Raw genomic sequence first — 26,241 nt, 5'->3', positions numbered from 1 at the left:
TTCTGGATTTTTTTTTCGACAGATTTTGGCCTAAAAAGTGTCACATCTCAGAAGTTCTGGCTCCAGAGAGCTTGTTAATGGGTACCGTTCCATCCTCAGTGATAAGATTGTAAATGGGAGATTCACGGTCCAGCTCATCACAGCCATGCCACAGAAAACTGAGAGGCGAGAGGCCAGAGCTCCCAGCTTTATTAGAATCAGCAATCAAACATCTGGTCCAGTCTCTGCATTCTGTCTCACTTGCAGATGCCCGACTGTCGAAAAGCCCAGCAATGCCTGAGTACCACTTTGAGCTTGCAGTCACCTTTTCCAATGGAGGTTTGTTTTCCATTTTGGATCTGTGGTTGGAGCCAGGGAATGGTTCCGTACAAATCTTGTTTGGGGAACATTAGATCTTAATTATGCTCAAACAAATGTGGACTCTTCCAGATAAGTTAATACAAACTCCACTGTCCTGGGGGAAATATCTTCAGTAGGCTATTATAGTCTCATCCCCAAAACTAAAATATTATTTGTGAAATGTAGAAGAAAATTTGACATTCAGTCTTTGAATCTACAAATATCATGATGTCTAGGCATTCAAGAATAATTTTTAAAATATTTTAGAAAGATTTATTTGTATTTATTGTATGGGCATGGGCATTTTGCCTAGATATGCATCTATGCCCCATGTGTGCAATGCCCGTGGAGGCCAGAAGAGGGTGTTGGATCTGGAACTGGAGTTACATGTGGTTGAGAGATGTCATGTGGGTGCTAGGAGCCAAACCCAGGTCCTCTGAAAGAGCAGTACACACTGCTAACCACTGAGCTGGTTTTCCAGCCCCATGACTGTTTGGTTTATTGAAAGCTTTTTGTTGTGATAATCATTTTCATCATCACCATGATGTGAACTGGTGAAGTTAGAATACATACACGTTACGGTATGATGGGGAAGTAATCACAGACACCTAGAGAGAACTCTACAGGGTCCTTGAAGGATGATGGAGAGGACCCAAGGGAGGCTGAGCACATGAATAATGGGAACTGCCTCCCCAAGGCAGGGTTTCAGACCTCTTTAGAATGGGTAAAATTATGCCTGTCAAATGGTAAAGGACTTTTCTGCATTGCCAAGATAACTGAACCACAGTCACAGTCCAAGTAAACCACCTTCTAGGCGACAGGGCACCTGTGACTTATAATCTTGCAAAAAACAAACATGGCTGCTTGGAACAACGGCTTGGTTCCAGCATGCTCTTTGGAATATGCTTCCTTTCCTAAGCTTTGCAAAACATCAAACTACAGCAGGCTTGTTCCTGGCGCGAGCTGTGAGCCCAGTGCCAATGCCTGAAGAACGTCTGTGCTGGCTATTTTGAGTCTGAGTAACGCTGAGCTTTGCAAGCCCTGTCATCAGCGAGCCACTTGAGAGAGACCTCAGTTGGTCCTGCTGGATGCTGGCCGCTGTGATGGACATGCTCTTCTCTTGTTCCCTTTGATGTGGATGAACTTTGTAACATTGTCATTTTCTTTCTGTGAATTTTCTTCCCCTGTGCCTTCTCTCCCCTTCTCCCCTCTCCCCTTCTCCTCCTCTCTTTTCTCACCCTCTCCCCTTCTCCCTCTCTTCCCTTCTCCCCCCTCCCCTCCCCCCTCTCCCCTTTTCTCCTCTCCCCTCTCCCTCTCTCCCCTTCCCTGGTTCCCTCTCACTCCCTTCTCTTGACCTCTCTTTTCCTATGGAAAAAAAAGCAAACATTTGGATCTTCTCCCAAATTTCTAATCTTTTTCCAACTACCAGGCCAAATTTGACAGGAAATCCTGCTCAAATTACCATTGCCCTTCCTTGAGCTGATATTTTAGATAACATGAGAAACAGGACCATGAAACTCCAGAGGGAAAACCCTGGATTAGTTAAACTCATTTGTGTACAAGGTAAATCTCAGTTATTGGGCTTGAGGGGACAACGTTGGTAGAGGGGGGTTATTCAAGTGTCTAATGAGACACAAAAGAAAAGAGCCACTGGGCCTTGGCCAGGCACCTAAACTAAGAACTCAAAATGCCAGGGTACCTTTTGTTTCTTCTGCGGGATTCTTGCAAAAAGAATCTGCTTTCTCTGGGTAAAGGGCATCTGTCCTATGTTATATCCCCAAATACTCTTCCCCTTTACACACACACACACACACACACACACACACACACACAGTGTGTTGTATCATGATGTCACTAGTCAACAAGATTTTTCAGATCCAGGTCTGACTGTAACATTGTGGTAATCCTTGTGGTCTGCGACTGACCAAAGGCTACAATGCATATGGAGGGGAAAATTTTAATCATTGTAGAGATGAACCACTATAAGAAGAGATTTCTAAGGGCTGGAGAGATGGCTTGGCATTTAAGACTATCTTTTCACAGAGGACCCAAGCTCAACTCTCTGCATCCATGGTAGGTAGCTCACAGCTGCCTGTAGCTCCAGTTCTAGGGGATCTGATGCCATCTTCCGGACTCTATGGGTACCTGTACTCATACATTCACATACCCCCCCATATACACATAATTAAAATTCTTTTAAGTGAATTTCTAACAAGCCAACTATCAATGATGTTGGTGTGAAATTCAAAAAGCATCTCAGTATAATACTCTCTCACTGCACAATGACAATGATCTTAGGGCAAATGTCACTGTCCTTTTCTCTTAGATGAAGAAACTCAGGTTTAGAAAGCATCAGTAACATATCCAGTGTCACAGAGTTAGACACTGGGCAAAGAGGAAGTTGGGTTTCTATCCCAGGCTACTGAGCAATGTGGATGGCATAGCAAGTCCACTCACCATTGGATCAGAGGGGACAGAAGGCTATTCTCATTGTCGCTGGGAAGAGGACCCTCAGAAGAGAGTTCTGGACACTAGTCACAACGATGATTTTTTCTGACAAGATGTCATGAGGCAACTGCTGTGTAAAATAGAAAGGAACGTTGTAAAAGAGCATTCTCTTACTTTTGAGGACCAGATAAATTACCTCCTAGATTCTGAGAGAGGATGATGAATCCTTACCTATAATTTCAGGAATCCTAAAGAATCTAGCAAACCTGGTTATGCTGGTTAGTTTTTTTTTTTAATTTTTCTTTATTAAGAAATTTTCTACTCACTCCACATACTATCCACAAACCCCACCTCCCACCCCCAGCCCTCTTTCCCAAGCTACCCCGCAACCCCACATCCCCCAAATTGAGGTCTCCCATGGGGAGTCATGTGCTGGTTAGTTTTAACTGTCAAGTTGGCACAGCCTAGAATCACCTAGAAGAGTCTTACTGTGGAACTGTCTAGATCAGGTTGATCTGTGTCATGTCTGTGGGGATTTTCTTAATTGTTAATTCAAAGAGGAAGACCCAACCCACTGTGGGTGGCACCACTCCCTAGGTGGGGGCCTGAACTCTGTAAGAATGAAGAAAGCTAGCTGAACATAAGCAAGTGCAGGTGTGTTCTCTCTTTGCTCTTGTCTATGAATATGATGTGACTTCTGACCTTGACTTTCCTGAAATGATGGACTGTAAGCCAAACAAACCCTTTCCTCACCATTTCCATTTTGGTCAGGGTATTTGTCACAGCCACAGAAATTCAGCTAGAACAGGGGTCCTGATACTAAGCAAAAAGGAAGTAGAGAATGCAAGCCTGAACTCTCTCTAAAGTTCTAGATCATTTTAAAAGAAAACCAAATCTGGTCTACTAGCCTGCTCCCATCCCAAGAAGGGTCCTGCATTGTCAGCTCAGTGCCGCTGAGTGGCTCCACCTTAATGATCCCCCCTCTGTCTACATTCTAGAATGGGAGTCAGTATATCACTTACCAGATGTAGATACAAAGGACCACCCAGTTACAGGACAGAGGGGCAGCTTGGACAATCTGTGACTAAACTGAAGCAAAGTCAAAGACTTCAGAATATTTTATGTACCTACATATTATGAATCTAGTAATGAGCTGTCTTCGTTTAACAAGGAAATAGTTTATCTAGTTTAGTTCCCATGATCTTTACAAGTGGGAAAACCAAGATTGCACTACAAACTGTAAAATGCCAAGAAAGAGGAACTTGCCTTTCTTTAACTCCATTGCAGCCAACTGATTTTCTCCCTTGTTAGTTTCTTTTCCTCCCAAACAAAACAAATTTATAATAGAAGCGCTTTCCTGGCACATGATGTATCTGGCGTTAACACTGTTTATCTGTTTTACAAAAATATGTTTGAGAACTCCTCTGAACATTTCTTGGAAATAGAATACTTCTAGATAGAGACATTATTGAGGTGTTATCCTCTGAATTTAAAAAAAGTCTGAACATGACATATTTCATACCCACGTAACATATTTTATACAAAAATATGGTCATGTTGGGGGAAAAGGAAAAAGATGAACAGATGTAAAGAATTCATCCTCCTGTTTGCTCTCAGGCCATTCATTTTTAAGGCAGACAGTCTCACATAGTTTATATTTTCCTGGAATTATGTTTTTCACAGCAAATAGACACACCCTATTGCTATGATGGTCTTCTCATGAATGATGTCTTTAAATCACATTCGGAGCCAAGAAACAACTCAGGTGCTTGAGGAATGCTAGCCTGTTTCCAAAGTTCCTTTCTCGGGAGAGCCTGATATCACTACTGAACAATCAGCCTCACAGGAAGGAAGGCATTCTGATAATTCACATCTCTCCAGGGAGTGTCAGGACCATGCTGGGTGCAGAAGGACCTCATGGATTCACCAACCTGCTCCAGGCAGCTGTGCAAACACAGCCCTATGTGGAGAAAGCACCATGCAAGGTCCACTGAACTCCCGTCATATTGACTGTATTGTGCACAGCGTCTTCCACTAGAATGGAAGCACTCTGTTTATACCATCCAGGGATGCAGCCACCAGCTTCATGTGGCTGCTTGCATGCCTGAAGAACCGACTTTTCAAGCTTTTTAGTTAGTTAAATTTGCTTTGAGACAATTTTGCACATGTACACAATGCATATTTTTCTAGTTTGATGTCTGTCACTGTGGTAAGACCCTCTGGCCAAAATCACCTTAGGAGAAGAAAGGGTATTATTCAGGTTACAATTCCATATCATAGTCTATCATTGAGGGGTGTCAAGGCATTTACTTAAGGTGGGAACTTGAAGGCAGGCCTGCTTGGTATTCTACACGGCATTACCTCTAACCAAGGAACTCACTTTACAGCAGGAACCACAGAGAATGCAGCTTGATAGCCAGCTAACATGCTAGCCTATACTCAGTTTGATTTCTTATAAGATTCAGAACCATCTGCCTAGGGATGGTGCTGCCCACAGTGGGCCTGACCCTCCTACATCAATTATCCATCAGCACAGACCCTCACAGACCTGCCCACAGGCTAATCTGATTCAGGCAGGTCCTCAGTCAAGATTCGCTTTGCAGATAGTTCTGAGTTGTTGAAGGGAAACAGGGTACATACTGACCACTCTCGCCCCACACCCCTGCCATCAACCTCTCCCCAAGGTTAATTCATTTATATTTAAGAGTTTCCCGTGACTGGTGGTTTCACATTGTGGACAGTACATTTCTAGAGCCCTCAGAGAAAGCAAAATAAACTCCCCCACCCCAAATCAAACTGGTGAATTCTAAGGGAAGTCAGTCATTGCCTTCAGTTGTGAACCCACCAGGGTCCAATTGAGGTTTCTAAACCTGTGACCACACATGTCCTGCTTAAAATCCTAGGATCACAAAACCAAACCAGACTAAATGCATGGATGTGGGAAAGGGAGCTGAGGAAGAAAGAGGAAATAAAAGGGGGACATGAGGGAGACTAGAGAGGGTGGTTGAGAGGAAACAGAATGTATTACGTATGGGATAAAGTTGGTCAAAGAACAAGTTTAACCAATAAAATAATCCAAACAACTTGAGCTTTATTCGGCTTTGAGTTGAATAAAATTTCCAGGGTGAATTGCAAAGTTGTCTTGCATCCAGCAGCAGTGCAAATAAGCTCTAGTGTGCTCTGTGCACCATGCGAAGCCAGGCAGGGTGTGATGGGAGTGACTTAACAGTTTTCCTAGGTGTGGTTCCAGCTTGCCATTGTAGAATGCTTATGAGGTATGATTGCTCCCACCTACTGTAGTGGGTAGCCATTCCAGCTTTGATCTGGAAGTTCCAACCCCCACTGAGGTTTCGATAACTGTCACGCCTACAAGGCAGGGCTGAGAGAGGACCCTGAAGACCCGAGATCCGGATGCGCCAAGTCTTTCTTGGTTCCTGGACCAAGCAGAGTTCTCCAGGGAACACCGCCAGACTGTGCCACACCTTTCCCAGACCCTGTTACTTATCCCTTCACTTGTAAGTTACCCCACAAAATAAACCTCCCTTTTAACTATGTGGAGTGGCCTTAATAATTTCACCAATAACCTACTGTTGTTGTTTGCAGAGGAAAAACACACGTGCATTAGGAAGATTAAAGACCACAGTTTACTCTAAGGAGAGGTGACTTCGAAGTTGGATCTGACTCAATGTCCATCTATGTGGCAGGCTTTTTGTCCTTCAATAGCTTGTTGGAATTCACACCTCTGCTAACTAGAGGTTTGGCTCCTTCTAGAAAGTTCTATATCCATGGCAGATTTCCCTGTGAGATTATAGCTTTGGCATGGAGAGAGACCCCTAGACAGGGAACCTGGAAGTCTCAGTATTGTCTGCTGTTCTTGTAGCCCCAACTTTCCAGTTATGACACAGTAGTAAACGTGATATCTTCATTTGTATGTGGTCCTGTGACAGTCTGATTTTATATTAGCATCACTAAAGATAGTCCCAAAGAGGTTTGAGGAAGTGGCATTGTAGAGCCTGAGACTGTTTGTTTCATCCTGGGGGGCCTCTATTTTGTCATCTGTAAAATGAGGGTAAGGAAAGTTTATTATCACAAATCCTTCTCTGACAATCAATGATGAAATACTTGAGGTATTAATCATGTTGTCTATGACACAGTAAGTGCTTAGTGAGAATTAAAGACTGTTGTTAGAGTGATTTTCCATTATTGAGGAAGGTGTATTATTCCATTGATACCTGAAATGATGGGTAGTGTTGAACCTGTTTTTTTTCTCTCTCTGTCTACACACACACATACACACACACACACACACACACACACACACACACACACACACAGAGAGAGAGAGAGAGAGAGAGAGAGAGAGAGAGAGAGAGAGAGTTGTTGTCTTCATTACTTAGGTAATAGCAAGAAACATTAACTAATTCAAGAGTTGAATGCCTGTAATTCCAGTGCTGTGAAAGCTGAGGCTGGAGGATGGCACATTTAAGGCCACTTTGGGCTACACAATGAGAACTTCCCACAAAAAAAGAAGCAATAATTAAGAATAAAGTAGGAAATTTGCAACAGTACACAATAATCAAAGTTATTTAAAACTTATAAACTAAATTATTTTTTGATTTTCAATGTAATATTTTTTGATGGTGATTGTACCCCAAACCATAAATCAAAATAAAACCTTCTTTCTTTAAGTTGGGTTTTGCTAGGTGTTTTGTCATAGTAATGAGAAAATTAGAAAAACCCAAGTGCTGTGGGATGTTCTGTATGGCAAATGTGTTGCTGATTGGTCAATAAATAAATCATTGATTGGCCAGTGGCCAGGCAGAAAGTATAGGCGGGACAAGGAGGAGAATAAAGCTGGGAAGTGGAAGGCTGAGTCGGAGAGACGCTGCCAGCCGCCACCAGGACAAGCAGCATGTGAAGATGCCGGTAAGCCACGAGCCACGTGGCAAGGTATAGATTAATGGAAATGGATTAATTTAAGCTGTAAGAACAGTTAGCAAGAAGCCTGCCATGGCCATACAGTTTGTAACCAATATAAGTTTCTGTGTTTACTTGGTCAGGTCTGAGCGGCTGTGGGACTGGCAGGTGAGAGAGATTTGTCCTGATTGTGGGCCAGGCAGAAAAACTCAAGCTACAACCCAAGGGTTTGTCATGCCATTGACCTCTTCGGATCAGCAGAGTGAAGGTGGCAGGAAGGTTGCGTGTGAGTGTCTGCAAGCGTGGCTGCAGGGTTTCGTGGTTCAGTGCTCCTCTGTGGGATGCAAGGTCTACGTGGCCATCAAAGACAACTCGTAAAGGGGGATTATAGATTAGAAACAGTTTGAGGAAATAAAAAGCAGCCTGGATCCGAACCCCAATTCTTCAGTGATTCACCATCTAAAGCTGTCATTGGATCCATTCGGAAGATCAAGAATTCAATCTCCAGGTGTTCTCCAACGTTGCCTGGTGACGAGGCCAGTCATGACTCAGGAAAGACTTTACTAACCACCTTTTTAATCACTGCTGGGTGCTCGAAGGTAGTGCCAGCCACAATGGCAGATACTTCTCCCTTGCTCATTGCAAAAGCCTCCTCCACATTCTTGTAAAGTCCAAACAAATGGCCCTGATCAGTCTTCCTAAGTGACACAGGGACCAAGGATCCTTTTGCCTTGTGACCTTGCACTTTTGAATACTTGTTCCAAGGCTGTCCATTGGAAGCACAGGTCTGGAGGACCATTAGTGAGGTAAAAGCCAAGTCATCAGGTTATAGTTTGGAGGTGTATGTATGTGTCCATCAGAGAGGGTCATAGGCATACAACACTCCAATTAAAATATTGACAAGAGTTGGGGGATTATGTCCTCATCCATCCGGTTCTAGCTTCCTGTCAGTTGGTGGATGTTCCCTTCTGTTTTTTAGGTCCTGACAAGATCCTGCCCTACTTTATAATACATTCTTAGGGATCTAGAGCTAAAGTCTTGAGCTTTCCCTGGATGCCGCTGGGGTCCCTTCCATGATGAAGATCCTTAAGGCAGTGAGAATAGAACTGTCATATGGCCCAGTTGTCTGACTCCTGGGTACCTTCTCAAAGGACTCTGAGTCCACATCACACAGAGATACTGTGTATCCATGTCTCTTGCAGCACCGTTCCCAATAGCAGAATAATCACCCGAGCCTAGGTGTCCATCAGTGGAGGAATGCATGAAGAAAATGTGGTCCAAACACGGTGGGATCATCATCTGCTCTAAAGTAGAAAGAGTTTATGTCATTTGCAGGTAAAGGAGTTCATTGAAGAGCAGCATATTAATTAAAACAAGCCAGATGCAGAAAAATAAATATGTTTATTTCATTTGTGGTTCCTAGAGGTTATATACATGCACAAAATTATACACATATATGGGGCACCAACTAAGGGCTGATGGGGTGGCTCAGAAGTTAAGAGCACTCCCTAGTCTTACAGAGGACCCGAGTCTTGTTCCCAGCACCCACATCAGGTGGCTCCCAACCACCTGTAACTCTAACACTGGGAGACCTGATGTTCTCTTCTCACGCTGTGGGTACTGTACTCAAGAGCAAAAACCTTCATACAATCTATATATAATTAAACATAAAGGAAAATAGACAAGGGCCTACACTGGGAATGAATGGGAATAATGGCTGGGAGAGGGAGAAGGGTGAAGAGAGGGTGAATGTTGTCCAAGTATATGAAAATGCCATTGGAAGCCCATCACTATCTACAGTGAATGTATGCCAATAAAATATTAAAAGAGGGACTGGAGAGATGGCTCATCAGCTAAGAGCTCTTGCTGCTCTCATAGAGGACCTGGGTTTGGTTCCCAGCACCCATGGGGCAGCTCACTGCCATCTATAGCTCGAGTTCCAGGAATCTGACTCCTGAAAGTTGCCCTCCATCTCTCTTTCCACCTGGTAAGACAGGGTCTCTGTTGTTTCTGCAGCCCTGCCCACCTCCAGCTGTTTTGCCTGTGAACTTCCAGGTGGTTGTTCTGTCTTTGCCTCCCATTTTCTATAGGAGCATTGCTATTTCAGACCTGTTCCGTCACATCCAGCCTTGTGTCGGTTGTGAGGCTAGAACTCAGCTCACCTGGCTTGTACAGCAAGCGGTTTGCCCGCTGAGCCATCTTGCTTGCCCATTTCTGGTGTCTAAGGCTCCAGCTCAGCCCTGACTCTGTTTGGAATCCTGTGTAGGGAGAAGAGTAGAGACCACCCACATGGTCCCTTAGGTCCTCCCACAGCATGGATTAAAAGTGCAAGTGATTTTCAGACCCTGACTTGAAGGGATGTCCTTCCTCTTTCTCCCTTTCCCTCTGCCCTCCTCCTCCTCACCTCTCCTCGGCCCAGGCTTTGCTACTTGTGACTTCCTCCTTCACAGACATGTTTACAGACCAGCCGGATAAAGATAATCACTCAGCTGAGACTGTTTTATCCAGGTGAGTCTAGACTGTGTCAAGTTCACAGTTTGTGCTAAGACAACACCCAACATAAACTAACCTCTAGGGCAACATGTCTTAACACATGGGTTCTTAAGCTTCTTCCCCTCATGACCCCCCACCCTTTTTTTACCTGATAATTTTTAACATGACCCCAAGTGTATTGATATATAAAGTCAATGCTCAAATCATAAAGAAATTTGTTTTAAAACAACTCATTGAGAAACATATAATTTTTGTTATTTGTTAGAGATGAAAGCAAATCTGCATACTAATGAGATGAATGGGCTATGGATGCTGCAGGAATTGTTCTTCCAAAAGAGAAAGCTGGGCAGCAGAAAAGCAGTACTCTGGGGCATGCTGGGAGACTTGGGGGCTGTTTCCCACTGCAGGCCAGAGCGTTTCCCAGGAACAAGACCCTCAGTAGCCCAGGAGTGAGCCGCCAGGCACAAGCAGCTTTCTAGAAAATGAATTACAAAGAGCTGTGACCTTTGGTTTTAAATCACTTCTTCCTCTCATAAAACCATCTCATGACTTCCCTGCTCTTTGGCTTCTTGTTTCCAACCCATCCAGAAAGCGTGCTCTGCAGAGTGTTCCCTCTGAGCATCTTTAATTTAGTGGTGTCCTTTGAATACCCCTGTAGGAGGCGGGATAAATCATCCCCGAGTGTGCCAGAGCCGATTATTATGGAGCAAACCGGTGTCATCGATAGAGGAAAACAATTCGAGCAGACAGGCCGCTTGACAAACATTTATCAAGTGGCAACTGTCTGCAAGTTCCCGGGGCTGGACAGAAAGGTGAGAGGCTCACATGGGGCTTGAGAGTGTCACGTGGTGGGCTGGTAGCGTCACATGATGAGTGGAGGCGAGGATGATGGGAGGTTGTGGGTGAGGGGAATATCAATAAGAACATTAATCATGGGGCTGGGGGAACCTGGATGGGGATCAGACCGTGCAATATGCAAGCTGTGGACCCTGACCCTGGGGTAGACTCCCCCTCAAACAGCTCTTTGGCCACTTATAAAGTCAGATACAAAGCCTGCTAGTTTTTTACCTGCCCTCTTCTCCAGAGTTCACAGTTTAAATCTATACAAATTCTGCCTTTAGTAGCCTCCATTTTTTTTACATCATTTTTTTTTAACAGCATCCCTGAGGGATAAATCATGTGCTATACAATAAAGCCATGTGAAGTCTGTATCTGGTGCTGCTGCATGTGTTCACTCAGTTTTGCAGCAGTTATCACAGTTCAACTGATACTTTTAGGCTTTTGCGGGTCGGGGAGAGAAAACGAGGTAAGGCATAAGAAAGCCGGGGAGGCGGAGCCTTGAGCTGGGGCTTGCCTTGAAGAGAGCTGCAGCCCAGGGGGCATGAAGTGTAAGGGTAGAGGAGAGGGCAGGAGAGGCCCAGAGGGCGCCCTCTGCAGATGGGAGTGACTAATTACATTCCCAACATTCTCTCTCTCTCTCTCTCTCTCTCTCTCTCTCTCTCTCTCTCTCTCTCTCTCTCTCTCTCGGGGGGGAGGGCGGGAAGCACATGTCTGTGTGTCTGTGTGGAGTCTCTGGTGCTGTTTGCTCCTTGGGTGCTGTCAATCTTGGTTTTGATTTTGTTCTTTTTTTTTTTTTTGCTTTTTGAGGCAATGTCTCATTATATAAACCAGACTGGCCTCAAACTCTTAGATATCCACCTGCTTCCGCTTCACAAGTGCTGAGATTAAAGGCATATGCCACCATGGTTTTTTGAGACAGGGTCTCTTGTTGGCCTGGAGCTGGCTAATTGGACTAGGCTGACTGGGTAATGAGCCCCAGGGTCCACCTCTCTGTTTCCCATCTCTGGGTACTGGAATTACACATGAGAGCCACACTGGCTGTTCACATGGATGCTGGGGATGGAACTCAGGTACTCGTGTTTGCAAAACGAGCACTTCCCCGCCCTACCTCCTGGAGTCTCTTCTCACCCCAGTACAAAGCCACAGCGGACTTGGCTGGAGCTGTGGACCGGGTTAGGTGGGTTAAATCAGAACTCAACATCAGTAAACTCCACCCTCACACACTAAGCCTGTACCCAATAAGCAAGCGACAGCACACTTTGGAGATGAGTAGCTAAGCTAAATTTACTTCCTCTTCACCACCAGGGCCACAAGCCATGAGAGGCCAGACATAGTTTTGGATGCTTCCTCTTCATGAACAGCACAGCTGGGCCCCTGAGAGGGAGCAACCGAACACAGCAGTCCTATTTCATCCTGAATTGGCTGCTCGGCTGGGGTACTGCCAGCCTGATGGGAAAGATTTGCACCCCTCCAGCTCCCTCAGAGTCCTGCTATTGTCCATAGTCTGTTTGTGCTTCTGAATCAGCAGCACAAACACAGCTCTTTCATTTGCTGCCCCAGGCGGGAGGACAATGCACAATCAAGTCTGATGGCTGGCTTTTAGATGACGCCGGAGCCCACGACTCTGTGGCTTCCGGGTGTACCCAGGTAGTTGAGGATAGTGGTGTACTGCTTTTCATTGCGCATGAAAACTTTTGACTGGCGGCTGGGGAAAGGCCTCAGTGTGTTCTGTGTAAGCATGAGGACTCAATATGCATGCTGGGCTATAAGCCTAGCCCACCTACAGGGGGATGAGAGGAGAAGACCAGAGAATCCCCACAAGTTCCTGGGCCAGATCGTCCGGCACACGTAGTGGCAAACTGGAACGATGTCGTCGTGGTTAGCTTTCACTGTCAGCTCGGCATAGCCTGGACTCATCGAGAGGAGAGCCCCAATGGAGGAGTTGCTTAGATCATGTCGGCCAGTGGGCATTTCTGTGGGGGATTGTCTAAACTGTTACTGGATATGGAAGAGCCCAGTCCACTGTGGGTGGCAGCATCCCTAAGCCGGTAGTCCTGGGCTGTATTAAAAAGCTACCTAAACGTAAGCCTGTGAGTGAGGCAGTAAGCCATGTCTCTTCATAGTTTCTATAACAGGCTCCTGCTTCCATCTCCTGCGCTGACTTTCTTCAATGATGGACTGTGACCTGGAAGTGTAAGCCAGATATACCTTTCCATTCTCAAGTAGCTTTTAATCACAGCATACTTTGTCTTAGACAAAGTGGAAGGTGAGGACCAACACCTCTGGTTGTCATCTGACCTCCTAGACTTGTTCCAAGGCCCTCTTCCACCACGTGACTTTGCTTGTCTTCTTTGGTATGCATATGTCTGCGCACATGTGTATGAGTGCTTGTGCATGTGTGTGCATGTCTGTGTGCATGTGTGGAGGGCAGAGGGCAATCTTCATACTTGCTCATCAGGGACCATCCACCTTCTTTTTTGAGACAAGGTCTCTTATTGGCCTGGAAACTTGCCAAGTATGCTTGACTGGCTGGCCCGTGAGCCCAGGCATCCGCTTGTCTCCATCTACCCAGCTCTGGTATTATAAGCATGCACCACTGAGCTCTACTCCAAGTCACACATTGTTCATTCTCTCCCACTAAATTCTTGGGAGCAGGGGTAAGGATTTATTGTGGCTTGACTGGGAAACTTCCTTCGCAGGTTCATGTGTTCAAATTCTCGGTCCCCAGGTGGTGGCTCTGTTTTGGGAGGTTGTGGTACCTTTAGGAGGTGGAGCCTAGCCAGAGGAAGTGAGGCCCTGGGGGTGGGTCTAGGGGTTTTATAGACTAGGTGCACTTCCTGTCTGTCCTTGGCTTCCTGACTTTAGGTGAAAGGTGACCAGTCAGTTCACATTCCTGCTGCTATGCTTTCCCAATTAACAGATAAACTGTGAGCCACAACAAGGCCTCCCTTCTTACGTCCCCTTTTTTTTTTAAAGATTTATTTACTTATTATGTACACAGAAGAGGGGCACCAGATCTCATTATAGATGGTTGTGAGCCACCATGTGGGTGCTGGCAATTGAACTCACGACCTCTGGAAGAGCAGTCAGTGCTCTTAACCTCTGAGCCATTTCTCCAGCCCCCTCTTACGTCCCTTTTGCAAGGTGTTTCACAGGTGGATACAGAGGCTCATTCTGAGCAGGGCTGATTGAGACCTCAGTGGAGAGGGCTGTGCTCAGGTGCAAAGGAGTCACGTGGTCTCGGAAAGCCATTTGGGATCCTGATACATGTTGGAACATGGCACCTATTTTTCATAACACCTATCCTAAAAAAAAAAAATCTAACTTTATATATATAAAAAGCCTGCTGATGTTAGCTTTTTATTGCCCTTCTCCTCCTCCCTCCGGCGCTTCCAAAGTGTGCCAGCCACCTTCCCCATAGAAACCAACTGGAGCTTCTAACACACAGCAGCTGCAGAGAAAACACAGATCTGTTTGTACAAACCATCTACCAAATCAGACCCTCCCCAGCCTTGCTGCATAAAGTCTCCTTGGCAAGACGCTTTCTAGAAAATATGGGCTTCATCCACCTTTTGCTGTGGCCAGAAGTCTCCAATTCTCTCTGAAGACGTGTTGCATTCCTGCATGTAAAGTACAGTTACACAAAACAGAGGCCGAAATAAATCCAACCAAGATGAGCTAAGCAGGAGCTCATCGGCTCTTAAATACTGACTGTGAAATAAGCCACCGATGCAAAGATGAAAACTGGCCAGCAAGATGGCTGCCAAAGCTGATGCCTGAGTTCCCAGGATGCACATGGTGGGAGGCGAGAACTGACTCCTGTGAGTTGTCCCCTGGCCTTCACCTCCACCCATGCACAGTGGCAAGTGTACCTTTCTCCCAAAACTAAAGAAATAAATTTACTATTTTTTTATCTGAATGAAGAATTTGAATGAAACTAGAGTTGTCTGGTGTGTGTGTGTGTGTGTGTGTGTGTGTGTGTGTGTGTGTGTGTGTGTGTATGTATACATGTGTGACTATGAATGCCAGAAGTCAACATTGGGGTCTTCCACGACAATATCTCATATCACATACAGTTTGGAATTCAATGATTTGGGTAAACTGGCTGGCCAGGGAGCCTCAGGGATCTGCCTGCCTGTGTATGCCCAGTGTTGGGGTTACAGATGCCCACAACTGTCCCTGGCTTTTATATGGGTGCTGTGCATCCACACTCAGGTCCTGTGCTTTCACAGAAAGCATATCAGTCCCTGAGCCATTTGCCCAGCCGAGATAGGTTTCCATCGTTGTAGCAGAATACCTCAAGAAGGCTTTGTAGGAAGTAAAGAGATTTATTGAACTCACAGTTTGGGAGGTTCAAAGGCCACAATCAGGGGATCCACTGATTTGGTCTTTAATGAGGGTGACAGGTAGGAGCACTTTCTGGTGGATGTATGGATGAGAAAAAGTGGTCATTTCTCCCACTGAAAGAGGGAGAGAGGAGAGGAGGAAGGAGGGAGGAGGGAGGAGGGAGGAGGGAGGAGGGAGGAGGCAAAAGAGATGGAAAGAGGAGGAGGAGACCCCAAAACCAGGTTCCCTAATCCCCTTTAGCAACTGTGTCCCCAGTGGCCTAAGGACCTCCCACTGAGCTCTGCCTTCTTTTGTGAGCCCATGTGTACATGCATGCAGAGGACAGAGGTCCATGGCAAGTGTCTTTGTCTGTCGCTTTCCGTGTTATTTTTGAGACAGTTTCTCACTGACCTAAAGCTCATCAATTCGGCTAGACTGTCAGTGGGCCCTGGGGAGTTCTCCCTCCTGCCTCCACATCTCCAGGGCAGAGAGATGCTAGGTGCCTGTGGCTGTACTTAGTTGTTTGAAAACATAGATGATAGAGATATGAATTCAGATCCAGACCCAGAGCTCTGGGGTCAGCAGTGGCTGGGGACACTGGAAATGGCAACGGGTCCAAGTTGAAGTTGGTCTGTGGCCGGCAGCCACCCGCTCTAGTGAACAGACAGAGCCAGGGACTCTCGGTGTGTTTTCTCCTTTGGCGTGCATTACCCAGAAATGGCATACTTTGTGTTGTAGCTTTTCCTCGCTTCATCCCGGTATGGTTTGCGGACTGAGCGCCCTGAAAAGGTCTATAAGGAAGGACTTGTTCCCTAGGGTGGCACTCCTCTGGTGCCCTGTGTAGCTTCAGAAGGTGGGTCCCGAGGGCCAAGGAGACAGCTCAACTGGTAAAGTATTTTCTGTCCAAGAACGTGTCTGTCTTGTTTCTTTGCTCGGAGCTTCCTCTAATCCTTGACATCCTCTCCTTTACTCTCTCTTCTCTTGCTCCCCACCCACCCCTCCGATTCAGTCACACACTCTGCTGAGACACAGGCTTCCAGCCAGGCTCTGTCCTTTACCCCAGGCAGAAGGTCAATTTCCTCCTTTTTATTCTTTCTCCCCCAGTCTTAGGGAGGAGGAGATCACAGAGCGATTTATTGCCACATCGACATGTAAATTATGCCTGGGCCTTTAGAGCATAAAAGCGGCACACTCGCTTTGGGCTTAACATAACCCTTCAATCTTGTTCCTTTTCTTCTGCACACAGTAGCCATCCCAACGACACTGGGAGAGAGAGAGAAACACACAAAAGTCTTCACATCCAGTTAGCCACACAGAACTGTGCACTTCGAGTTTAGTGAGGAAGGTGGGGGCCTCTTGCTAAGCGTCCTCACCACAGTAAAAACAAACAAGCAAATAAATGATGACATAATCTCCCTGCTCTATGAAACAGCTCAACTGAAGCTGTTGCTAGGGGCAACCTTATTTTTCTGGATGTCAATTTAAGTTAGACTTGAGCTTGCTTGAGCACGAAGGGAAAGGGGTTTCTAATCTCACTCTGGGGAGAACGGGAGAAAAGATGTAATTGTGTGTGTTTGAGACTACCTGGGAGGCAGAGCCTGGTGCCGTCATCTTGAGAGAAGGCTGGTGGGGTTTCTCACCCACAGCCACTGTCCCCAAAGCTGCACTGGGGGTCCTAGGAAAGTCAGATCTTCCTGATATGGCTCTAGTCCAAAGCAGACCTATGGCACAGCCTCCAAGCTCAGAATCCTGGCTCCCTGGTTCAGTGATAAAAGGATAGAAATAACAATTCAGGGCCAGCAGGACAGCTGGGCCAGTGAAGGTGATTGCTTCCAAGACTGATGACCTAAGTTTCATCCCTGGGTCCTATATGTGAATAGATTCCAACAAATTGATTATCCTCTGACCTCCACATGTATACTTTAGCATACACACACACACACACACACACACACACACACACACACACACACACACACACACTGGATAAAATAGAATAAAATATTTTTTAAAAATTAAAAATACCCGGCAGTTCCTAAAACATCCCACACTGTCCCTGTTAGGTACAGGTCACCCTCTAAGCCAACCTTCCCCAGGTCTGTGAACACTGGTTACTCTAGCCTCAGGACACTGTCTCTTTCTGTTCCTTTCACCTGGGACAGCTTCACCTCCTGTCTCTGAGAACCCAAGTCTTGCTTCTCATCTGGATCTTGTTCAAATGCCACATGCCCAAGAAACTATCTCTAGACACATCCTTTAAAGACACGGCCTGGGTGCCTGGTTCCATGGGGACTCTCCAGCCCATTATTCTGCACTTTGCAGTCCACGTCTACAGTTGTCTCCTGCCTTTGCTCAGTGATTCTATCATTCTGGAAATGTGTGTCAAGGCTTCCTGTGTGTCTGTGTTGTTCTGGCTTCTGAGGATACAGTAGGGAATAAACCAAGCAGAAGATTTTTGTGAGCTATCATAGATGGTAGACCAACAAACAAACCCATTTCCTGGACCATGCAGAGAGTGGTGGAGGTTTGGGGGAGGAGGGAAGAGGACATTGGGGTGGAGCATTCTTGGAAGGACACTGGGAGGGTCCTTATATGGGATTAGGTAAGGCAGGAGCACATGGGGAACTGAGGACTGGTGGAGAGTAGGAAAGCCCAGTGGCTAGGGTAAGGTGAGCTGGTGCAGTGGGGTCTGTGGTCAGATAGACAGGGGGAAGTAAGAAATACATACAGAAGGATTAAGACATTTCGCAGCACAGCAAATCCTGGCTTGATGCTGAGTGACATGATGCAGAGACAGCTGGAGCATTTATATTGAGGAGGAAGTTAGTGTGGTTTTGCTTTGAAAGGTTCATCCAGATGCTGAACTAAGGATTGGCTTCAGGAATCCCTGGGGGAAGAGCACATACTCAGGCAAAAGAGGGTGTGGAAAAGGAGCACCTTGACTGTGTGCACACACACACAATTGTGCGGAAGAACATATTTGTATTCCTATATTTCCGATCAGTTTCTCCAATCCTCACTTCTCATAATGCTACTCACATTTTTCCATATTGATTGAGAGTAATATCGTACTTCCGATACGTTCATATTATCCCTCTGCTTGGATGTGCCACTGTTCACCTAGTGAGTCATGAATCACACACTTCAATAGTCTCACGGGCTTCAGTGTGATAAATAATTTTTCCATGAAACTTTCTAGAATGTCCACCCCTGAACCCTGGTCCATGCGTTTGAGTTTGAATCTCAGAATTGTTGACCAAGGTCTGCGAATAGTTGAAGACTCTTGATGCATTATGTGACACTGACATTGCATGGAAGGAAAGGGATGTCAAATATATCCCTGCCAGCCATGAGCCTGTCACTACAGCCAATCTGAAATGTTCTCAGCCAGTGTGAACGTAGATTAGTGCTATTGATTGGTGTTATTTACTGTCATTCCATTGCCTTACCCATAGTGTGTGTGTGTGTGTGTGTGTGTGTGTGTGTGTGTGTGTGTGTGTTTTCATGTTATTATGTGACAGAGTTTTCCAGAGGACAGACAATAGCTTACATACATATGTGCACATACACACACAAACACAGACACACACAGACACACACAGACACACACACACACACACACACACACACACACACACACACACACACGCACGTATCTATCTACCTTAGAAAGGGAATCCATGACAGACCAAAGTAACAGTTGTACCTTAGTCCAACTTGAGGAACCAATGAGTTTGTGTTGGAGTTACTAACAGGTCTGTGGAGGGGCTACAGGATCAGGGATGGCACAAATCATCGCCAAAAAGCTCACCCCAACCTGAGGGATAACTCACAAAAGCGGCAGCCCTGAAGCTCTCTACACAGCTTGCCGGCCACGTGTCTAGGAGGTCATTTCTCTCAGCCCTGCTGTTCGGGGTCTCCTGTCACTGTTAATGGCTTCTATAAAGCTGGGGAGGGGCCTTGATTTTCTTATAGGTTCCAGCTTTCCCAGACATGTGGCCTTTGTTTACCTCCTATGTTTCGTGAGGCTCCCCTGACTCCCCAGAGGGAATATTTCTGTAGGAAACTGCCATATAACAGAGATGTGTACATGTTTTTGTGTAAGTGCACACACATACACACATGTTATGGAGGATGCAGGTCAATGTGAGATGTTTTCTTCACTTGTCACTGGCTAGGCAGCAAGTCTCAGGGATTTCCACCACCCCAGCTCTCAAACTATTAGCCCTTTCTGGCTTTTACATGGGCTCTGGAGTCTCAAACTCAGGTCCTCAAGCTTGCAAGCAGGCACTTTTACCCACCAAGCCCTCTCCCAGCACTTTGCCCGTTCATGTGGCCACCTAGATGCCTTTGACTTACTGGTTTTCAAGAGTGCCTAATGAATTAAAGACATTATCATGGGCTGGAGAGATGGCTCGGCCATTAAAGGCTAGGCTCACAATCTAAAATGTGACGCATTATCATAAACATTGCAGATACTTAAGGGTTTGCCAGGGTGATCTGTAGGCAGAAGATTCTCTCCTGCCTTCCTGTTACCAAATACCCAGCGGCTGCTTTTGGTTTGGGAAATTACGAAATATCGCCACATAAGAATATATGATGTTTTTGTGGAAGGTGTGGACATAAATAAAACCAATACCTATGCACTCCTCACCCAGCTTAGAGAGGAGCCACGTTCCCAGTTCCCATCTATGGTCTCCTTTCTCTCCAGCAACGAATCAGTCTCCTGGATTGTATGTGATGTTTTCTTTCTTTCTTTGCCATTTTTCCTAATGAGTATATCTTCCTGAACAACATAGATTTGGGCCAATGAGGTGGGTGACTCAGCAGATAAAAGCAGCTTCCACCCAGAGGTGGATCAGTAGGTGTGGAATGGGCAGCCACGCTCTAGGAAGTGTTAGTGAGGGATCCATGCCATGTGGCACCACCCAGGTTGTATGTGTAGCTGTGATTCTTTATATATATATAGATTCCTTGAGAGAGAGAGAGAGAGAGAGAGAGAGAGAGAGAGAGAGAGAGAGAGAGTATGTGTGTGTGTGTGTATACACGTGTGTATAGGTGAGTATAAATACATATGTGTGTGCACATGGAGGCCAGAGGCCAGCATCAGGTATCTGCTTTAATTGCTTTCTATCTCATCTTATCTTATCTCATCTCATCTCATCTCATCTTATCTTTCTATCTATCTATCTATCTATCTATCTATCTATCTATCTATCTATCATGTGTGTGAGTGTTTGCCTGCATGTATGTCTGTGTACCATGTTCTTGCTCAGTGCCTGCAAAGGCCAGAAAAAGGTTTTGGTCCCCTAGAACTGGAGTTATAGAGGGTTATGAGCTATGATGTGGGTACTTGGAATCAAACCTGAGTCCTCTGAAAGAGTAGCCAGTGATCTTAACCCCTGAGCCGTCTCTCCAGCCCCTCCATCTTGTTGAGACAGGCTCTCTCATTGAATCTGGAGCTCATGGATTAAGCTAGGCTGGCTGGCCAGTATACTCCAGGGACCCTCCTGTCCCTGCCTCCTCAGTGCTGGGACTAATTACAACTATTTGTCATCATGCCCAATTCTGTGCATGTGTATGTGTGTGTGTGTGTGTGTGTGTGTGTGTGTGTGTGTGTGTGTACGCACACACATGCATGAGAGACGGGGGAAGGGGGGCAAACTCATGTTCTCATGTTTGTATCACAAGCATTCTGCTGACTGAGTCGTTTTCTCAGCCCCTGTGGTTAGATTTCTAATTGACTGTCATTTGGTTTTTTCATTTGTAACAAGTTCATGAAAGGTGAAGAATGTTCCCCTATAACCTTGCAGAACACCTCCCTGTCTCCCTGTTTCCCCTTTCTCCTCTTCCCAAACCCTCTCTACAGCAATCCTTGCACATACCAGCATACCAGCATCTGGCCCCCATATGTGTGTGTGGAAGCCAGTGTGTTCAATCCATCCCTTTAGTGTTAGCAGAAAAGTTCACAGCCTGCTGACAAAATGCATGACCTAATTAGGTGTGAACGCCACCACCACCCTGCTTGCTTCTTGCCTCTGCAAATATAAACCACTTCTTCGATCTGTCTCTTCCTCGGGTTCTGAAAGCTTCACACATTAGTGAGTTTGGAGAGCCAGGGATTTCACAGGCCAATGGTGGTTACAGCTGTTCCTCAGTTTATTTCCACTGCTCACATTCCCTCCCAAGTGCCATGCTGGGCTTATGCTCTGGAGGTGTCGTGGACCCGAGACTCCTTCATGTAAGTCCTGTGGCTTTAAACAATGCACTTCCTCTTTTGAAGGGGTGTTTCTCATTTACAGAGCAAGAAAGTTGGACAGTTTTCACCAAATACATATGTTATAGCATCTGTGATGTGCCAGGAGCCAAAATAATAATTGTCAGCATCATTCTATATATTATCTGGGGTATCCTCTCTTCATTTCTATTATTTATGGTGCTGGAGATGGAGTGTGGTGCTTTGTACATGCTAGGTGAGTGCTCTACCACAGAGATCCATCCACAGCCCCTCAAATAATAATTAGAACAATACAAACCATGGTGTCTGTGCCTCAGGGTGACCATGATTTGTAGAGGGTGACAGAGATGATTCAGCCTGTTAGATGGTGAGATCCATGCAGGTGTGGCACAGTAGAGCCCAGAGTCCCTTACCCACTTGAGGAGAAGAATTTGGGGATGTTCTCTGGGAGGCACAATGGCTTGGAGGGTGAAGAATAGAGTTAGGAAGAGAGAGATGGAGGGAGGATGTTAACTTAGAAAAGAAAGTGCCAAGACAGGGAGGCATATGGGGAAGACGCCCCATGCTTATTACTTCTGGGCCTGTGGTGAAGTAGAATACCATGGCAGAGAGCATGTGACACGTTGGAACAAAGCTGCTCACCTCAAAATGGCCAGGAAACAGGAGTTGGGAGAGGTAGGTAGCAGGGCCATGATAGCCCCTTCAAGGACAGGCCTCTAGTAGCCTGTCTTCTCTAAGTAGGCTCCTCCGCTGTAGCTTTTATCACTTCTCAGTATTATTGCTATCTGGAGACCAGCGTCTACAAGAAGATGAACCTTTAAGATTCAAACAAACACTGCAACTGGCCTTATGACTATGGTCATGCGAAGCATGTACTATACCCAACTTAGCCTGGTGGCCACATTTCTCCCTTGTGAGACAGAAAACAGGATAGAGCCCATGGTTCCTCTCTTAGGTGGGGTTGGTTTCTATTGCTGTGATAAAAAACATTCTGACCAAAATCAACTTGGGGAGCAGAGGTTTATTTCTGAAACATCACAGTCCATCTACTGACAGAACTCAGGGTAGAAACTCAAATAGGGCAAGAACCTAGAGGCAAAAGCTGGTGCAGAGGCCATGGAGGAACATTGCTTACTGCTTTTTTATATAATTTAGGACCCTGCCCAGGTGTGGTACCATTCACAATGACCTGGGCCCTTCCATGTCAATCATTAGCCAAAAAAATGGCCCACAGAATTGTCTATGGACCAATCTTATCGAGATATTTTCTCAATTATGATTCTTTCTTTAGCTGGGCAGTGGTGGTGCACGCCTTTAATCTCAGCACTCGGGAGGCAGAGGCAGGTGGATCTCTGAGAGTTTGAGGCCACCCTGGTCTATAGAGTGAGGTCCAGGACAGATAAGGCTACACAGAGAAACCATGTCTCAAAAAAAGAAAGAAAAAGAAATTCCTTCTTTCCAAATGACTCTAACTTGTGTCAAGTTGACAAAGTACTATCTAGCATAGTTTCCTAACAGCAGAAGTAGGGTTATTATTTCTTATCAGAAGCAGAGGTGGTGCTAAGAAATGGAGTTCTCTTAGGCAGACACTTCTGTCTCTTCCCACAGGTGCCTCTGAGCAGAACTGAGCACCACTCAGACTTCCAGGAACCACTCATTGTTGGGCTAACTAACATGAAAGCGACAAAGCCATCCTATCTTTATATAGATCGTCAGAAAATATTTACTAGTTCTAGAGTCTTGGCAATTATTAATATTTAGTAACTCCCATTATTTTTGTTGTTGTTCTTCTGAAGATGATTTATTATTATTATTATTATTATTATTATTATTATTATTATTATTATTATATGTGTATGTGTGGATATTTGCATGTGTATATGCACTACATACATGCAGTGCCTGCAAAGGCCTGAAGAGGGCAACAGAACCCCATGAACTGGAGTTCAGGTAGTTGAGCGCTGTCATGTGGGTACTGGGAATCAAACCTGAGTCCTCTGCAAGAGTCACAAGTACTCTTAACCATTAGCCATCACCACAGACCCTCTTTTTTGTTGTTAACAGACATTCCTGAATTTTAATGACAGGTTCCTTTAGATGCAATTATATTCAACAGTACAAATAGAGCGCTTCTAAGCTTTCTCTAAAATGTCAATTGTTTAAAAACGAGCAGGTATTTAGCCTCATGGATCTCATTCTAATCATTGTTTTACTCAAAGGCTGCAGCCTTAGCACCCTGAGCTCCATATCCTCTGCTCTGCTCTAAGTCTTTGTTTCCAAGCCTTGATGTGGGAGCTCACTGTTAGCCTCTGCTCTCTACAATGCAAGTATGTGAGACCTGGGATTTTTTTTCTTTTTCCAATCAATACCGTGGAACATAAAGAGACTGAGAATCAGCAAGGTATTCAGAGGAGCCTAGTGCCTTGTGGATAAAAGGTAGAGCAGAGATAAAGGTGAGAATCTTCTTTCTGGAAATTTCCTTCAACTTCTATTAGGTCAAATTGACTTTTCAATGCTGTTGTTATTTAGATCCAGAGTGCCCCCCAAAGACTTGAGTATTAAAGAGAGTCTCAACTGAAGAATTGTCTAAATCAGGTTGGCCTGTGGGCACGTTCATGGATGATCGTCTTTATTGTGTTTGTTTTTTGTTTTCTTTTATTCTTTTTCTTTTTCTTTATTCTTCTCTCATACAATACATCCCAACTGTGGCCTCTCCTCCAGCCCCTCCTACCAGGGCCCCCATTTCTCCTCTCTCCCAGATCCATTGTTCCTCTGTTTCCCTTCAGAAGAGAGCAGGCTTCCCAGTTATTTTGACCAAACACAGCATAACAAGATGTAATAAGACTAGGCGTAAGCCCTCATATCAAGGTTGGATGAGGCAAACTGGGAGGAGAAAAAGGATCCCAGGAACAGGCAAAAGAGTCAGAGATGCCCCCACATCTGTTAGGAGTCCCACAAAAACACAAAGCTAAATAACCACGGTGTGTATGCAGAGGGCCCACCACAGAGCCATGTAGACTCTGGTTGCAGCTTCAGTCTCTGTGAGTCCCTAGGAGCCCTGCTTAGTGGATTTTGTGGACTGTGTTCTCCTGGTGTCCTTGACCCTGCTGGCTCCTACAGTCCTTCCTCCTCCTCTTCTATGGGGTTCCCCAAGCTAAACCTAATGTTTGGCTATGGGTCTCTGTGTCTGCTCCCATAAGCTGCTAGAGGAAGCCTCTCTGATCACAGCTTGAGCTAAGCACAGAGCTATAAGCAGAATATCATTAAAATCATTTTGAGGGTTTTTTTTTTTTTTTTTGCAATCATGTTTGGTTCTATCCTAGGTTTCTAAACCCAGCTTCCAGATCCTGGCCGTTCAGGCAGTGTCAGGCACAGACTCCCTCTTGTTGCTTGGGCCTCAAGTTGGCCACTCCCACAAGCTCTGAGCCACCATTGCTCCAGCTCATCTTGCATGCTGGATTATCTGTATTATTAATTGTTTTGGAAATATAGACGTACCCAGCCCACTGTGCGTGGCACCATTCCCTAGGCTGGGCCTTGACCTGTATAGTAGTACAGGAAGCCAGCTAGTACTAAGCATCAGTTAGCAGGCAGCATAGGTGTGTTCATTTCTCTTGGCTCTGAACTGTGCATGTGGTGTGAGTAACTGTCCCAAGCTCCTGGCACTCTGACTCTTCTTCTATGATGGACTGAAACCTAGAACTGTGAGTCAAATCAACCCTTCCTTCCCTGTGTTGCTTTTTGTCAGGATAGTTGATCACAGCGATGGAAGTGACATTAGAGCACAAGCACGTAGGTGACTGTGAGAGTCTAAAACATTTTGACAGATGTGCTTGTGAAAATAGCTACTATTTTATCATTAAGATCATGTGACGTTAGTGGCTTCAACACATAGCACAAGGGCTTGGCACTGTAGGTGTTTACTTCCCCACTTACCCGCAATCCAGCATCAGTCAGCTGAGGCTGCTGTTCTCAGGAGTCTGGGCTCCAGCACTTCCCACCATACAGCCTGGTCAGTCATCTTCTAGGGCCTCAGAAATAATACTTAAGTGTCGAGGGTGGTGCAGGAGATGTTGTGGGCTGGTCTGGATGTCATGGACACCCTTCTCCCAGCCTGTTCTGTTTTGTTTTGAGACAGGGTCTCACTATGCAGTCCAGGAATGGCCTGGAATGCACTGTGTATACCAGAGTATACACAGTGCATTCCAGACCTCATACTTACAGAGGTCCACACGCTTCTGCCACCTGAGTGCTGTGATTAAAGGTGTACACCATGCCAAGATCCATGGCTCTTTCTTGATACATGGGGGCAGGATTAAGTAGTCTAGCTGTACACACTGATGGAAGAGGGGTAAGGTCATTTTATCGGTCATTCCTCAGGGTCTCTAAGGGATGGCCTCCAGGATCTCTGCAGACACCAAAATCCTGAAGTACTTGAGTATGAAAGGGTGTGGCATCTGCGTATAACCTATGCACATACAGTTACAGAGCAGAATAAATCATCTATAGATTAACCCTACAAATCTGGATGAATTAAATCATCTCTGAGTTACTTATAACATCTACCAAAGTCCAAATGCTGTGTAAATCACTAATCTACTCTATACCTAGGGAATAATGATGAGAAAAAGTCTCTCTGT

Source organism: Peromyscus eremicus, chromosome 2 (assembly GCF_949786415.1).
Source record: "Peromyscus eremicus chromosome 2, PerEre_H2_v1, whole genome shotgun sequence".
NCBI classification, from domain to species: domain Eukaryota; kingdom Metazoa; phylum Chordata; class Mammalia; order Rodentia; family Cricetidae; genus Peromyscus; species Peromyscus eremicus.
The sequence above is the reverse complement of the archived record's forward strand: the minus strand, read 5'-3'. Positions refer to the sequence as shown.